The sequence below is a fragment of the Myotis myotis genome, unplaced genomic scaffold (genome assembly GCF_014108235.1).
Source record: "Myotis myotis isolate mMyoMyo1 unplaced genomic scaffold, mMyoMyo1.p scaffold_m19_p_3, whole genome shotgun sequence".
In the NCBI taxonomy this organism is placed as follows: domain Eukaryota; kingdom Metazoa; phylum Chordata; class Mammalia; order Chiroptera; family Vespertilionidae; genus Myotis; species Myotis myotis.
The window spans coordinates 187,814,958-187,832,983 of NW_023416335.1; the positions used below are offsets into that span (position 1 = coordinate 187,814,958).

At 40.4% G+C, this 18,026-nt stretch overlaps 1 protein-coding gene across 1 annotated transcript in view; it reads left to right on the forward strand.

Annotated features, from left to right (window-relative positions):
• The window catches only part of GRIN2B (glutamate ionotropic receptor NMDA type subunit 2B), a 303,242-nt gene that overhangs the window by 199,305 nt on the left and 85,911 nt on the right, over window positions 1-18,026 (forward strand). The window lies entirely within an intron of this gene.

The window sequence follows — 18,026 nt, forward strand, 5'->3', positions numbered from 1 at the left end:
AGTGCTGGGAGGCCTGCCATGCAAGTCTTTTCTCAGGCTCTCTCCCACTGCCAGCTAGTCACAATGTCTAAAATTCTACCATTAGAAATTATGGCCTAGGTTTAATTCCCATGCCCTCTACTAACCGTCTTATCTACGTAGGGACCTTGTACAGATCTCTTCACCACTTGTACCTCCACTTCATTATCTGTAAAATGGGAATAATAATAGCACCCACCATTATTAAAGGGTTGTTATGAGGATTAAATATTATTATACATAAATGACTTGAAAAGGTGCCTGGCACATAGGCGGCACTCCATAGGTATTAGTTTTTATTATTGTTCCTGACTCCTAGTCAAATACAAAGGGTCCTGAGAGTAATGCCATCAGTGGTATTTCTCAGAGTGTGTTCTGCAGGACCCTGGTCCCTTGAGATGCTTTACTGAAAAATGGTTCTGCAGATAAATAAGGTTGGGAGATGCTACCTACTCTTTCTCATCCTGAGAGATTCTCAGAACATATTAGCATTTGAAAGTTCAGAGGTATCTTTTAGCAAAAACACACACACATATTTTCTACTATTTAACTTGGCATTTCCCAAAATTATTTTAACACAACGCCCTTTTGTTCCTGAAATTCATATTCTGTGAAACACCTTGGGAAACATTGATTTAAGGCAATTTCTACAGACTCCATGGACTGATTGGCTGAGAACAGGCTTTAAGATGCCAGCGTGACTCTGACTAGGATGGAAACTAAGCTCTATATTTCAACAGAGTAGCCAGGAAAAGAGGCCAGAGCTCAACTTGAAATTCATGGTCTTGTTACAGGGAGCCCTGGACAGATAGTATATGACTGCTCACCTGTGAAACTGGGCATATGTGGCTCAGGTAGTGGAACCTAGGACCTTATTCTTCAAATTGAAAGACCTCCATCTGTCATGTTTTTCCTCATTTCAGTGCACAGTATAAGGCTTACGTTATGCCTGGTGTTCTTGATTAAAGTTGCCCTCCCTCCTCTGAGTTATCATTTGTTCAGAAATGGTTGTTCCCTGGGCTCCTGCTCTTCATCCCAATCAAGCTGATTTTCACTGCTGCTGTAGAGACAAAATAATTTAAGAAGTGTGCTGGGACCCTCGTGTGTAATAGGCACTTCTGTACATCTCCAGAAGAGGAGTTATTAATAACTGAGGCTTCAGGCATGGATCAGAAGACGTCCAGCTGGGGTAGCTTTTGTGAAGTAAACTCATGATTACTCTCTCAAGTATGGGGCATCTCAAACTGTACTTTCTTAAAGAGATACCACTTACTATCACTCGTGCTGACTTCTCCTCCTTAAGCTGAAATCTGAGGCCTGCAGTTCCCACCCATTTCCAAAACTAGATTCTCTACCCTGGAATTTGGATCCTCTCCCGCCCCCCCCCCCTTTTTTTTAATCACTTCTACCTTTATTCTAGCTCTTGAATGTATTCCTTACTTTTTCTATTATCCAGGAACAATGTGACTGTGATATGTATGCCTTCTTGCCTCTTGATTCCCACATTTGTCCATTCAGATCAGCCCTTAAACATGGATGCAGAATAGGCTTCCTAAGGCATAATTCTGATTATGTTTTTTGTTTGCCCAAAACCCACTCAAAGTTTCTGTGGTTTATGGATTGGGTCTAAACTTTACTCTCATTCAAGGCTCTGGTCTACCTTTCAACTCTGGTCTTTCTCTTCTTTGTTTTCCGTCTCACCATCAAGCTATACTGGACTCCTCTCTGTCCTGAGAGTATACAACATGTCATGAGGTTTCCTTTTCCTGGGATGAGTTGTACAATTATACAAATAATAACCAGCCTTTGAAACCCAATTAAAATGTTGCTGTATTTTTCCCTGATCTTTGACCTAAATTTAATCTTACTCCCTCATCCCTTGTAGCATTTGCCCATACCTCTGTTGTAGCCTGTGTTAGGGCTGTGTGCGTGCATGCATGCTTCCGGCGGCCAGAGGATGCGTCTTTTATTGTGTCCTCACAGCAGCCTGGAAGAGTGTGTTACATTGAGTTGTTCAATAAATATTTGTCTAATGAATGAGAACCATTACATAATACAAGAGTCTAAAATCCATCATTAGGAATCCAAGTTTATGCTATTTCCCTTGATACAGTAGCTAGGTTTTTGTTGTTGTTGTTTCTGGTGGTGGGAAATAAGATCTGTGTGTAGGCTGAGTTTTCATAGATCATACTTTAAATGTACTAATGGAACTTATTATTTAAAGAAATTCTGTGGTTAATCATTTTGTAAAGCATTCGGAGAGGGGTTGAAATCACAGAATAGAACATTTTCATATCGACTTGGTTAAATCAGGGAACACTGCTGGAGAGCGAACTTTAGTGTTCACTGAGTTCACAGAGCCACGCAATTTCTAAAGTAGGAAGTTCCCGTTAGGGCTCTCTTGTGGGCAGGAAGGGGTGGCAGGAGCCAGGCACAGCTCCAGGGCATGTCTGAGATGTGGTGAAATCACACATCACACTGTGGGAAGTTGTACTGTTTCTTCCACAGTAACCCAAGCCCCAGCATCATTCTGCATTCTCAGGATTCCTGATACCACTCCTGCAGGTCCCTCCTTGTGGTCCAGGGGAGATTTAGTATCTGTGGACTCTAGAGAGGCAGGCACCAGGGTAGAATCTTACAGTGAGGAAATGGATACTGGGAAGATAACTTGGGGTGGTGAACGCACAATACAGTGTTCAGATGTTATGTTTACCAGTGTCACTCCAATAAATTCAAAGAAAGTGGGGGAGAGAAGATAAGCTGGAAAGGAATCTAGGTTTGTGGAAGAAATATTGGCTAGGAGACTGGACTCTCAGTCATGTTCCTAACTGGCTGTGTGACCCACTCTTTTCACTTTTCTAGATCTTTCTTTCCTGGTGTCTAAAATCGAGGCATGAGATTAGGAAGATTTGTAGGGTTCTTTCCAGCTCTAACTTCTGGGATTAAAAATCCACATTGTAAACAGGCACTTGGAATGAAAATCAGGTGAGAGCTGGAGCATACAAAAGAAACTGGAGTCTGTTTTTAAGGACAGTAGCTCCCAGGACAAATGTGTCATTCTTGCCATCTAAGTAAACATCACCTCCTCAGAAGGCCTTCCCTGTTGGCTTGAGACAAAGTAGCCACCCAGTCACTCTATCACAACAGTTTATTTTAATTTTCTTCAATATACTTATTATCTGATGTTTGCTCATTTGATTGCTGTTTGTTTATTGCCTGTCTCTTCACACCAGGATGAACACTCGATGGGAACAAGGACCTTGTTTTTGCTTCCTCTAGTTCTTACACTAAGAAGAGTGGACACTTGAGAGATAATTGTTAAATAGATGAAGAATCCATAGGCATAGGAGATTTAGAGTATTGGCCAGCCACTTCACTTCTACCCGAAAGTCTCCCGTTTAGATAGAGTGGTTTACTGAAGGGAGCGTGAGAGCAGGTACAGTGTTCGCCTTCAGAGTGAGTGCTCTGAGTGCCAACAGAGGACTGGTGACAATCTGTAGTGAGCTCACTGTCCAGTGGACACAGGCCTGACCAGGGTTAGCAAGCAGGTCCAGGAAGGCTCATTGAGTTGTTGGTGGAACATATGATGGGATTTCATAGGGTTCCTTCAGGATTTTTAAAAGTAGTCTCAAAGGTACGATATTATAAATGTGGTTTATTTTCAAAAGACATGAAGTCCTGGCAACATAGTCTATGGGACTGAGCATGGCTTTGGAAATCAGAAAGAGCCCAGTGCATGTGGACATTTATCAGCTGTATAAACCAAGCCACTGATATTACCTGAGTCTCTTTCCATCTTGTAAAATAGGGCTTTATGTAAGGCTGTTATAAAGATTAAAGGAGACTTTATAGTGAACCAACAGTTAGTAGTGACTGAAATACAGACAGTATCCAGCAAATATCATTTGGTAGTTCCTACCCTCCTAGTGTAATTTTTAAGGTAATATTTGCTCATGGTATAAAGTCAAATGGTATTAAAAAAAAAAGTCAAATGGCCCAACCGGTGTGCCTCAGTGATTGAGCATTAACACATGAATCAGGAGGTCACAGTTTGATTCCCGGTCAGAGCACATTCCAGGTTGTGAGCTCAATCCCTAGTAGGGGGTGTGCAAGAGGCAGCCAATTGATGATTCTCTCTCATCATTGATGTTTCTGTCTCTCTCTCTCTCTCCCTCTCCCTCTCCCTCTCCATTCCCTCTCCCTCTCCATTCCTCTCTGACAACATCAATCATATATATATATATATATATAATGTCTTCTTATCATCTGTGATCCTTGGGGCCTGGATTGTACCTGCTCTTGGGAACTTTTGATGGGATACTATGTAAGGATACCTCACTCTGGTATGTAAGAATGTGGAGAAGAACATTTAAAAAGGAATGCACACACACACACACACACACACACACACACACACACACACACAGGCATACACGGAAAGTTGGAGTGGTGAAAATTAATTGTGCACAGGGTAGGTTCATTTGTAAGTGGGGAATGGCTTCATAAACTTGCATTAAAAATAGTCTGGCACCAAGAAGCAGTTCCAACAAGCATTCAGGCTTCTGTCTTTATCAGAGCCTCTCATGATTTGCTTCATTGCTACTGCTCCCTGCTTCCATTTAAATGATCCTAAAATGGGGATAATAAAAATGAAATGCAGTAGGGGTGTGTTCTGAGTAATGACTTCAAGAAATGATGATGGTGCATTTTCAGACTATAAGATGTAAATAGGCCTTAAAGGGACTGTCTGGGCCAGAATAGCAGAAGGTTTTCATCTCTGCTTGTCTTTGCCCCAAAGAGGCAAAATATGTACTTTAGAAGCCCACTTCCTCTTCCCTGCCTCCACCTACCAGAAGATGGCCTTCCTTACATAGATCATGTTTGTGTCATTCTTTGGGCTCCCCAAGCCCAAGTTATCATTTTAGGCTTGTGATACCCAGGAGACAGCACTAACTCTAGGTATGGGTGCTCTGTGATACTAGCACCGAAGGCCTAGGGTGACCCATTTGCTGATAATACAATTGAAGTCAATTACTACTATGACATATTCCACTTGAAAGCCATTGACTGACAAAATAAAATAGCCTCTCTATCTGCGCTGACATGACTGCACACACACACACACACACACACACACACACACACACACACAAACACAGACTCACTCATATACAAATGGAGACTGCTCATGAACACAGGGACCACATCTGTTTGGTTTTCCACTATGCATCTGTGCCCAGCACAGTGCAAGACTGTAAAGTAGGCCAGTAAGTATTTGGTGATGCTCAAACACACCTGTACAAGCCATGTTTTGCTCCCAGCCTCATAGGAGAGGCCAGAGAATACCCCTGCTCTCTCCAGACTCAGTGGGAGGTGTCTGAGGAGGTGAAAAAGAAGCTCCTCGACGTGTTTGTTCTGGATCTCCTGATACTGCCATTTGACAACATGCTATTTTTGCTGATTTAGAACTGAGTACTAATATGCATCATTGGATTAAGGGATTAGAAAACAGGATCTTTGGAGAAAGTCTGTGGGAATTGGGGTCCGTAAGGGGGAGAAGAAAAGGCACTGAAGTGATGACTTACTCTCTTTAAATGTATGAAGAATTATTGTTCCAAAGGTTGGGATCAGCTGTTCACTTTCTCCGCTGAGACAGAACCAGAGTAAGTGGACTTAAGATCAAGCAGAGAGGATTTATGTGAGCTGTAGGGAAAGTTTCTTAACAGAGAGATGTGTTGAGTATCATAACTGTTAACAGGAGGAATGACACAGAATATGTTCTTACCGCTCTGTAATGTGCAGTCCTGCCCCCAAACCAATACATGAACTACACAACATTGAGAGTTTTCCTTCCTCCCTTTCCTTCCATTTCCTTTCTTTTCACATGTAATTATTGAGCTCCTACCATGAGCCACCATCAGATTAATGTTGTAGTTTTTCTAGTGTCTGAGGGCAGGGGGAAAAGACACTACAAGGAGAAGAGTGCTTATTGTGACACTTAACATTTCTATAACCTATGTTGATTGTTGAATTTTATTATTTGGTATGAAATAATAATTGGGTGGATGTTTCATATTGTTTGATTAGTAAGGCACTGCTCATAAACATTTTCTTTATGATGATGACTTACAGACAGGGTACAAGATAATGTATTTTTGGCTATCTTTCTGAGTTGTGGTTATCATAGGTTCTCACATCCAAGAGTCCCATTCTTTTGTTCCCTGAGCTCCAAGAGCCGAGCCCATCCTCTTTGCCTACTCTGGTTTTGGGGTGCCAGAAAGAGATAACTGGGGGCCACCGCCTGGGAGTAGGAGGTGTGCCCTTAACCCACAAACTTTCAGCACTGCTGTTAGACTTAATCCACAAAGTGAAGCTTCTACCCCCATGTACGTTTGTAAAATAATTCGAAGAGAAGAGCAGCATGTAATGAGGGAATAGACCTCAGAAATGTCATTTCAGGAATGCTGACTGTCTTTGTATGCTTGTCATGAGCTACTGAATGAAGGGATAAAACAACAAGATAATATTGGTTGACTCTACTTTTGAAACCTGCACATGCTGATGGGGAGAAAAAACAGAGTTGAACCCAGAGACTGGAGTTCTGACTTAACCTTGACTTAAGGAAACACGGTAAAGAGGAACATGTCTCCAGAGCACAAATATGACTTTCATCCATCTTGTTTAAATTTTATTGAGATTTTTATTTCATGACAATTGTCTATGGTTGGCTCCCGAGTCCTCTGCACTATCTTTCTAATTCCTAGGCGATAATGTTTTGTCAGTAGTGGTATTGAAAGAAATAGTAGTGTAGAGGTTAGAGGATTCTTGTGTTAATATAGAGGAAAAAACACATTTATGATTTTCTTATTATGAAGGTAATTGATCCTTATTAAAGACATTATGAGGGATAAAATAAAAATTACATGTATACACACCTACAAAGAATTAGCATTTACATTTATTCTATTTCTTACTGGTGTTTCATTTCTGTGCATGTTATTGTTGTTAATCCTCACCCAAGGATATTTTTTTGATTTTTTAGAGAGAGGAAGAGAGAGGGAAAGACAGAGAGAAACATCAATTTAAGAAAGACATATTGATTGGTTGCCTCCTGCACGAACCCTGACCAGGGCCTGGATCGAGGACGAGCCTGCAACCAAGGTATGTTCCCTTAACTGGAATCAAACCTGGGACCCTTTGGTCCACAAGTTGATGCTCTATCCACTGAGCCAAATCAGCTAGGGCTGTGCATGTTGTATTTATGTGTGAATTCAATGTGATACAATATAACTGGGAACATAATACAAGGTGAGGAATAAGTAGGTTTAGAGTTCTGAGTACATGAAACACAGAGTTTATTCTTGTATTATTATTTATTAATTTTTGTGTTATTTTCTATACGAAGAGCTATAAACCTATTTTTGCCCCACCCTGTATGTGAACAGTTTGTAATCTGCTTTTTTTTTCTCTTACTATGATATGATAGACCTTTTCCTCTTTTATGAATATTATCCAAAAGCATGAAACTTAATGACTACCTAACAGTCCATTATTAGGATAGATCATGCTTCTCCAAGCTGATCCCTCATTATTAGATATTCATATGTTTGTTAAACAGAGACTCTGCTTTTCATATGAAAACAATTTCTGAGTTTTGGATAGTTTAACTTTGATGCCATAAGACTGCTTTTCAAGGCAATAAAGTTTGGCCACTTTCTTTATTATCTAACAGCCCTGAATGTTAAAAAGACAGCCTTTAATTTGATAATTACTTAGGTTATATTCAGTCACTAGCAACCAGTGGACACAAGCAGTTGGTGGGGAAGGCGCTCCTCTGTGATTCCTGGTCTTCAAGAAGTCACAGAGAGTTTTCCCTTTATGATCTTTTGATTGGATGTGCTGTCCTCTAACTTTGCTAAGAACAATATTTTCTCGCCAGAACCGGTTTGGCTCAGTGGATAGAGCGTCGGCCTGCGGGCTCAAGGGTCCCAGGTTCGATTCCGGTCAAGGGCATGTACCTTGGTTGCGGGCACATCCCCAATGGGGGGCGTGCAGGAGGCAGCTGATTGATGTTTCTCTCTCATCGATGTTTCTGGCTCTCTATTCCTCTCCCTTCCTCTCTGTAAAAAATCAATAAAATATATTTTTTTAAAAAAATAACAATATTTTCTCTTTGGTAGTTACATCACACAGAGAAAGGGATTGGTTATGTGTTCTGTGTCTGCAATTTTTATCATATGGGGCTATTTTCTTGAGGGTCAGAGGCTTGTAAAATTCAGGCTAGTGTTCCCAAGAAACTAGTAGGGCTCATGTTTGATGTGACATTCCTTCTGGTGCTATTTCTTTTTTCTTTCTTTTTAAAAATATTTTTTATTGACCTCAGAGAGAGGAAGGGAGAGGGAAAGAGAGATAGAAACATCAATGATGAGAAAGAATCATTGATCAGCTGCCTCCTGCATGCTCCACACTGGGGATCAAGCCCACAACCCGGGCATGTGCCCTGACCAGGAATTGAACCGTGACCTCCTGGTTTGTTCATAGGTTGATGCTCAACCACTGAGCCACAGTGGCCAGGCTTTCTGATGCTATTTCTATTATTTCTGCTACAAGTGACTCAGGAAGAAGGGAGAGCAATCCCCTTCTCTCACCAGTGGGTATGGCATGTGGCTAACTCACATACCCACAGGTTGATGTGCCTAAAGACTGACTGGGATTTGATAGCAGGTACTACTCTTTTCATACCTTCATGTATTCCCCACTAAACAAGCTACTCTGTGCATATATTAATATAATATTGACATTTTCTGAGATCTCAAGTTTTACATTAAAGTATAATATCTGAATGTCCTTCATATACAAGCAAGCCTCTGTTGACCTAGCACCAGGAGATCTTCCACTGTGAGGTTTTCCTACAGTGACGATGGATTTGTACTAGTCCATGCACAGTCTGTCTCCATAATTCCTGTTTATGAGAGCTGGCCAGGAATAGGATAAAAGAAATTCATGTACTAGGGAGAGAGGCTCTGACCTTGGCATGTTAACTCTGTTAATAGGGCCGCAGAACAAGATTTGAAAGGAAGTGTTGGCCACTTAAGACAATAAATTGTCTTATGAATTAAAGCTATTAATAAAAAACATGGCTACAAATCTCCCACAATAGCCATAGAACTCAGATTATTCAGGGCAATTTTATTATTTCCTCTATTAGCTTACTTCTGTTCATAACACACACACACACACACACACACACACATCCCCACCCCACATTCAGGAGAGAGAGAAAGAGAAGAAGAAGAAGGAGGAGGAGGAGGAGGAGGAGGAGGAGGAGGAGGAGGAGGAGGAGGGGGAGGAGGGAGGAGGAGGGAGGGAGGGGAGGGAGGGAGGAAGGGGAGGAAGGAAGGAAGGAAGGAAGGGAAGGAAGGAAAAGAAAGAGAAAAAGGAGAAAAGAAAAGAAAGAAAGAGAGAGAAAAGAAAAAAAAGAAGAAAAGAAAAAGAAAAGAAAAAAGAAGAAAGAGCAGAAGGAGGAGGACAGAGAAGGAGAAGAGAGAAAGAAGAAGAAAAGAAAAGAAAGACACGGAAAAAAAAGAAAAGGAAAGAAAAGAAAGAAAGAGGAGAAGGAAGAGAAAGAGGAAAAGAAAGAAAAGAAGGAGAAAGAAAAGAAGGGAGCGAAGAAAGAAAGAAAAAGAAAAGAGAAAGAAAGAAAGAAGAAAAGGAAAGAAAGAAAGAAGAGAGACGAAAGGAAAGAGAAGAAAAGAAAAAAAGAGAAAAGAAAAGAGAAAAAGAAAAGAAAGAAATAAAGCAAAAAGAAAGAGAAAAGAAAAGAAAAGAAAGAAAAGAAAAGAAAGAAAAGAAAGAAAGAAAGAAGAAAGAAGAAAGAAAGAAAGAAATTCTTAAGGTAGATTGGAAGCTCTCACCTCACCTGTGATCCAGGGTCTAGGTGTTCCCTGCCCATGAAGACATCCCACTGCTGCTTCTAAAGGCATTTCAGGTCACAGCTCCATCAGCTAAATGTTCAGAAGGTTTAAATGTAAAGTGAATCTGTGCCAGGGGAGCAGTGAGAGGGAAAGTGTGATCCTAGGGAGGCAAATAAAGAGGAGAAGGGCACACATAGAGGGCAGTGGTCCAGAGAGTAAGAGACTTTCGGGCAGTGGTTCTCAACCTTCCTAATGCCGCAACCCTTTAATATAGTTCCTCATGTTGTGGTGACCCCCAATTTCACTGTTACAAATTGAACATAATTAAAGCATAGTGATTAATCACAAAAACAATATGTAATTATATATGTGTTTTTCAGTGGTCTTAGGCGACCCCTATGAAAGGGTCGTTCGACCCCCAAAGGGGTCACGACCCACAGGTTGAGAACCGCTGCTTTTGGGGGAGGGAAACCATTCTTCATGCCATACTTGCCAGGTGCACAGCATTGCTGTTAACACCAGCCTCCTCTAGGTATCCTACCACATTCTTCTACTTCAACAGTTTGGGGTGAGATATCTCCTAAGATCATTGTTTTCAGCTATTCTTGGAATAATGTGTGCCAGTTTTCTTTATTCAGCCCATAGGGAAGGGAGCTTGCTGGCAAAGGAACAGAATACCAACTCTCAGGTAGAATTTCTGGTGGATAGTTAAGCCACCTCAGCATTCTCTTTATAGACTAGTGAAAAACTTACGTTTTCCCAATAGGAGCTGGGAAAGAGGTACTATTCTAGAACAGTCTATCTAGCTTGAGATTAAAGGATTTTAAAAGGATTTGGCCATTATCACATCTGACATTTATATAACACCTTACTAACAATATGGTGAAGAACTTTAGTATATATGATCTTGTTTTGATTCCTATCTTTGGGAAATACTGTATACAAAAGTAAACTGAGGTTCAGAGAGCTCTCATGATTTGCTGAAATTCACTTAGCTAAGGGCTGGCAGAGCTGGGTGGAGTCATTTAGATCTAGCTCCATTTAAGTCCAGGATACTTTGTGCCTTAACACACAGAGTCTGAGAGCACAACTAGGCTAATGGGCTCAAAGTACAACAATCTCAGTGGAATAAGTTTGTAGACTACAAGACATCACACCCTGGAAACATGTGGGCCCCATCACTTAAGAGTTTTTAAACTAAGTACAGTGGGGCCTTGACTTACGAGTTTAATTCGTTCCGAGACCGAGCTCGTTAACTCAAGTTACTCTTATCAACTCAATGCAAAAAATCGGCCGAGAGACAGCTGGTATCTCAAAAAACTCGTTATTCGGGACACTTGTAAGTCAAGGCCCCACTGTATTAAGAAATGGTCCTGACAGGGCAAGGGGAGTAGTTAGCCCAGACAGTTATTGGCTGTTTCAGTGTAACATTTTCCTGAGATTAACAAAAATGAAAATGAAGGAGGGAGGGAGGCAAGAAAGATAAAGACAACAAAAAAGCTTTTCTGTATCCCCCACTATCTTTTATTAAACACACACTCTCTTTTCAGTTGAGAACAAGAACCTATCTCCTCAAATGGTGAGGAAAGATCTTTCTTTCAATAACAAAGGCCGTAACTACCTATAAAAACAGCTGTCTAGGTCCTGATTGCACAGAACAATAACTCTAGGAAAGAGTTATCTTCTGCCCTAAAGCTCCTCTAAAATGCAGCCACTACGGCAGCCACTGTAGCCATATAGCCCCGTTGATCAGACATCTGCTGGAAGTGCAGAGAAATGCGGAATCACCAGGGGGAATTTAAAATAGTTGACCTACAAAACAGTCATTAAATCTGAGGAGGAGAGTGATGTGAAATTTTAACTTTGTTTTTCATAAAACACAACCAGCCAAATATTTTGTGAACTCAACTAGCTAAGAGAGAGGAGTTTTGGGATTTCATAAAACTAGGTGAAGGTTCATTTATATATTTATGATAGAGAAGGAGCAAAACTCAACAAATAAGAACACTGATCTTCTGTGATTCATCATTGTCACTTCATGTTTCTCCAAGTGTGATTGTGGGTTTCACTGTGATGTATGAGTTCATTTAAGAGGGGTACGTATTTTTTATTTAAATAATTATCTCTTTACTTTTATAGTTATTTTCTGTTTTTGGCTAGTGTCACATCTCATATTTACAGCAATATGAATTTTTTAAATAAATTTATTTTTAAAAGGAAGGTTATTTCATATATTAAGTTAAAAATAGTATAGGTGGTATATATATGTTTTTTGAATTAGTATTTTGGGTTTCTTTAGATGAATTCCCAGAAGTAGAATCATTGGGTCATAAGGCAGTTCCATTTTTAATTTTTTGAAGTAACTCCATACTGCTTTCCACAGTCTGCATTCCCACCAACAGTGCATGAGGGTTCCCTTTTCCCCACATCTTAGCCAACACTTGTGGTTTGTTGATTCTGATAAGTGTGAAATGATATCTCATTATGGTTTTAATTTGCATTTATCTGATGATTAGTGACCATTGTGCACTGTACCTCTATGTTCATTGCAGCATTATTTACAGTAGTCAAGATTTGGAGGCAGCCCAAGTGTCTATCAATAGATGAGTGGATAAAAAAGGTGTGGTACATTTACAGAATGGACTACTACTCTGCTGTAAAAAAAAAGGAAGGAAATTTACTCTTTGCAACTGTGTGGATAGACCTGGAGAAAATTATGCTAAGTGAAATAAGCCAGTCAGAGAATGACAACTACCATACAATTTCACTCATATGTGAAATTCAATTAACAAATTGAACTACCAAGCAAAATAGAGACCAACTCATAGATAGAGAGCAGGCAGACAGCTCTGAAGGAAGCGGGTGGGGGGATGGAGGGGTGGAGGGATTGAGCAAAAAAGAAAGAAGTAAAAAGAGGGAACTCATGGACACAGACAACAGTGTGGTGATTGCAGGGGCTGAGTGGGGGGGGGGGGGGAGGTGGAGGAGGGCATAGAGGGGATAAATGGTGATGGAAAAAATAAAATAAAATTTTAAAATCTTTTTCCTAAAATTACTTGCATGACCTTTAGTTTAAAATCTCTGTAAAATCCTATATAAATGTTAAAATAAAAATAGTAACAAAAAATAGTGCAGGTGATACACAGATGTGGCAAAAAATTGTTACAGTGGTAACAAAAAAATTGAATGAGTGAAATTTGGAAAATACTTCCACAGGACAAAGTGTGCTTTCAACACAGGCTCTCAACACACGGCATTCAAACCTACCCTCCCATCTTTCCCCCCTTCACCTCTGCTTTTAGCTTAACACGCCAGTGTAACTGCAACCAATCCTTCTCTAACACCTCTTGTACTTTTGTGCCTACAGGCCGTGGCTTATGCTCTCCTTTTAACCTTGGATTATTAAACTGTTCAGTGAGGCATAGTTTAAAAGCCAAGAGGCTTTCTATCTTACTCACCTCTGCTTAACACAGTGATTTATCTGAAGAAGTGTAAATAAATGTTGCTCTCCCTTTCTGTGCCTCAGTTTCCTCATCTATAAAATAGGAAGAATAATACTGTCTACCTCAAACTGTTGCTATAAGAATCAAATACGTTTTAATTCATGTAAAACTCTTAGTACAATATCTAGCATGTAGCAAGTGTTATGCAGTTGCTCAATTAGCTCACTTGAATATATTTTAAACCAATGATAATACAATCAACATTGTGTTTAGAAATAAGAAAGTGGAGGAAAATGGACCACAAAACAAAATAGAACAGAATTGGTTTGGCCTCAAGCTACTAAAAGGAAGGAGCTAGGAACAGCAAATAGAATTCTTGATGTGCTTGGTGATAAATAGGCAATGAGCAAGCTTTCTTCCTCTATATATGAACAACTTTTTGCATAGCTGGATTAAAAAAAATTAAGTCTTATAATAAGAAAATGATGGCAAAGTCTATGACACAGCACAGCAGTCTGTGCTAGGGCCCATCCCCCAGAAATCAGGGAATTAAAAACCTCAGCTTAGATTTAGTACATTGTGGGTTCTCAGTAACCATTAAGGATCAACCAAACACACATTAAGCAATAATGACAGTTTATGAAACCTTGCAATGCGTCCTTATGCCATTCGATCTCCTTGGGTTCGTTTCATTCTAATAAACTACAACTTTGTGGTTGAAAATAAAGAACTGCCCATCTCCCCTTTATTACTTCCTTATTGTGTGGTGGGTAGATTGGCAGATAACCATTAAAGAAATTCCTTCCACAAGGGAAAGTGGCTTATGCCAAAAGATATGTCACAGTCTGTGTTGAATTTAAAGGAAATGGTGGTGAAATGGAGAATGAATGATAGTAACAATTGACATCTAAATAGTGTTTTACAGTTTGTGTGTGGTTCTCAAAGTGTAATCCCTGGACTAACAGCACCAGCACACCTGGGAATTTATGTGAAAAGTCAATTCTCCGGTCCCACCCCAGACAGTCTAGGGTTGAGGGTCAACAATATGAGTTTTGACATATAAAGCACAGGGGTAGTTTATCACAGTCATTTCCCTTTCACAAAGAGAAGTATCTATTTAATGGATATTTAAAACTGCCACCCTGTCATTGTTCTCTGTTCTCATTTTATTTCCCAGCCATTGACTTTAAAATAAAACTGAATCTTTCTCTCTCCAAAAGTGGAGGACAGAGCCAGAATCCCAGCAAGAAAGAGTTAAAGCCTGTCCCACTCACTACAGGAAATTCTGAATTACCTGTGGTCTTCGGCAATTGCCATAGAAACTCTCTGATTAGGCTGACTGTCTGGGTTTATTCATCCAGCAAATATCCCCCGAGCCCCTTCGAGTTGCTAGGTACTGTTCTGGGTATTGGAGGAACAGAACTGACTAAGACTAACAAGTTTCCTGCCCTCAAGGAGTGGTGAGGAGAGTCAGACAACAAGCATATCAACAAATAAATAAATATGATCATTTCAGATGGTACCAAGTGCTGTTAAGGTGGTCAGATAGGATACAGTGGCTCTCAGCCACAGCATGCCAGCCCCCCACAGGGGCTTTTGGAAATGCCTTTATTGTTTTAAATAAGTTGCCAGTTAAATTTCTAAGGAGTTTGTCCAGTGGCTGCTGTTAGAACTTTAACTGGTAACTTACTTATTTATGGTAAAAAATTTTCAAGTTATTCCCATAGGTTCTCTGCTTACACTTTACATAGATCCACTTCTGAGCCACAGGGGAAATGTGTGTATATTTTATCTTCCATTTTTCCCATTTCTACTGGGTTTTAGAACTTGGGAATATGGATTTTTATAACTTGACACATCAGGGTATGAGCATTCCAATATTTATATTTCATTTTCTCAGACAATCAAGAAGCATTAACTTTCATTTATTTACTAAAACCTGACTGCATTTAGTAAGTTACTACCCTAACCTGCTGTTTTAAGTGAGCATGACACATGCAGCTATTGTGGCAATTACTGTACTTCCTCAGTTGTCTCCATTGGACCCTGTAGTCACAATGTAAGGACCTGGTGAGGATGTTTAGGAAAAGTCATAATTAGCAGTGCACAAACTACTTTTGGATCATTGACATGTTATATGTGGCCTGAGAATAAATTGTCATTTAGCACTTAGACATTTAGAAATTCCATTAGAACTGCACATTTCTGGACTTCATGAAAATCAGAAGAGTGGCAACAACACTGGCTCACATTCTACAGGGGCTGCAGAGGGGCGGGGGGGCGTGGGGGAGAGGGATGGCCTTCTTTGATGGAATACATGCCCTCCAGTTCAACACAGACCCCAGGTGTCCCAACCCTTTTGTTAATTATCTACCTGTTCTTATAGACTGGACTTTGCAACTCCCAGAATAGCGATGAGTTCAGAAAGATTCTGTCCCTCCTTAAAATATAAAATGTATACCTTGGAAATGAGTACATTCAGGCATGGGGAGTTGGGTATTTATGGAGCTGACACAGCCTTTTGATTGCTGGCTGCAGTTCACCTTGGAGCCTCTAGGACAGCGGTTCTCAACCTGTCGGTCGCGACCCCTTTGGGGGTCGAACGACTCTTTCACAGGGGTCGCCTAAGACCATCAGAAAACACATATGTAATTACATATTGTTTTTGTGATTAATCACTATGCTTTAATTATGTTCAATTTGTAACAATGAAATTGGGGGTCACCACAACATGAGGAACTGTATTAAAGGGTTGCGGCATTAGGAAGGTTGAGAACCACTGCTCTAGGAGACCTCTGAGAGTTCTGAGTGCTGTCTCCATGCATCAGGACACAGGGAAATCAGTTCTGTATTATACTGAATCCTTCAGTTCACCCTAGAATGGTAGAAGGCAAAAGACACTACATATCCAAAGAGCTTTCTATTTGTCGGACAGTGAAATACAGAAATATAAACGTTTCATGCCTTAAAAGGTGTTAGGCATATGGAGGGTGTGAATTTGTCTTTTTTCTTCACAAAGTAACAAATTATTCTTTAGTGGGGGAATATCCTGGGAAGGCTTTATAGGCATGCGCTTTCAAGGGGAATATCAGTGATTCAAGGGCATTTACCTGGCAAAGAAAGGAAGGCATCAGCAGATGAAAAACTCAGCCAGGAGATCAGAAAAATGAAAGAAAGGGGGTGGGCAAATGAAAGGAAAGAGATGCAGAGTAGGAAAAACTGAAATTAGAAGTGAAGGCAGGACAAATGCCACGTCTTAGGAACAGAAAGCTGATTGCTGATAGCAATTAAAGAGATAGTGGCAGAGTCTGAGTGGAGAGAGTGGACAAGATGATTTCAGTCGCACTAGTCTGATTAAATAAAGCAAAAAGAAAGGGAAGAAGCAGAGCGAGAAGAGAGGAGGTCGAAGTTGTCCAGGCAGAAGAGCCATACTCAGATGAGATTTTGAGCATTCAGGATGGAAGGAAAGGAGAGTTAATAATGAAAGTAATGGCATGTGCATCTTTTTCTTTGTGCAAATGCTAATAAGGATGTAAGGGGAGTGCTGGGTCTTTTTTTGTTCGAAAGACAAGGTATTTTAGATCTCAGCTACCCCCCATCCCCCCTACCCCAACTCTAGAAATTTGAACCACTCCATCTCAGAATGGAATTTCCTATACCCAAAGAACTACCATGAGGATATGGAGAAACGGGAACCCTAGTACACTGCTGGTGGGAATGCAGACTGGTATAACCATTATGGAAAACTGTATAGTTTCCTCAAACAAATTAAATATGGGACTGCCATTTGACCCAGTGATCCCATTTCTAGGAATATATCCTAAGAAATGCGAAACACCAATCAGAAAGAATGTATGCACTCCTATATTCATAGGAGTGCAATTTACAATAGCTAAGATCTGAAAACAGCTCAAGTGCCCTTCAGTAGATGAGTGGATAAAAAAGCTGTGGTACATTTACACCATGGAGTACTATGCAAGCAGTACAAAAGAAGGATCTCTTATCCTTTAAGACAGCGTGGAGGAACCTGGAGAGTATTATGCTAAGCGAAATATGCCAGTCAGAGAGACAAGCATCACATGATCTCACTCATATGTGGAATCTAATGAACAAAATAAACTAATAAACAAAATAGATCCAGAGATATAGAAATAGGGCACAGACTGTTGAATCTCCGAGGGAAGGCGAGGGTGGGTGGGAAGAGATCAACCAAAGACCTTGTATCATATATGCATAATTCATGAACACAGGCAATAGGATGGTGAAGGCTAGAAGGGGTCAATGGAAAAAAAAAGGGGACATGTAATACTTTCAACAATAAGGATTAGAACAATAACCCTAGCCAGTTTGGCTCAGTGGATAGAGCGTCTGCTTGGGAACCAAAGGGTCCCCGGTTTGATTCTAGTCAAGGGCAAGTACCTCGGTTGCAGGCTCCTCCCAGGCCAGACCCTGGTTGGGATGCATGCAGGAGGCAAGCAATCTACTAGGATGTGTTTAACTGAGCCAAACCAGCTATGACAAAACAGTGGTTTTAAATGTATTGCACACAAAGTTCTGAGTCTCTTTTTCAGAACCAGAGGACTCCTGTTTCACCTGGAGTAATAAACCTCTCTTTTATGTAATAATTATTTTTCATTTGTGTCTGATTCCA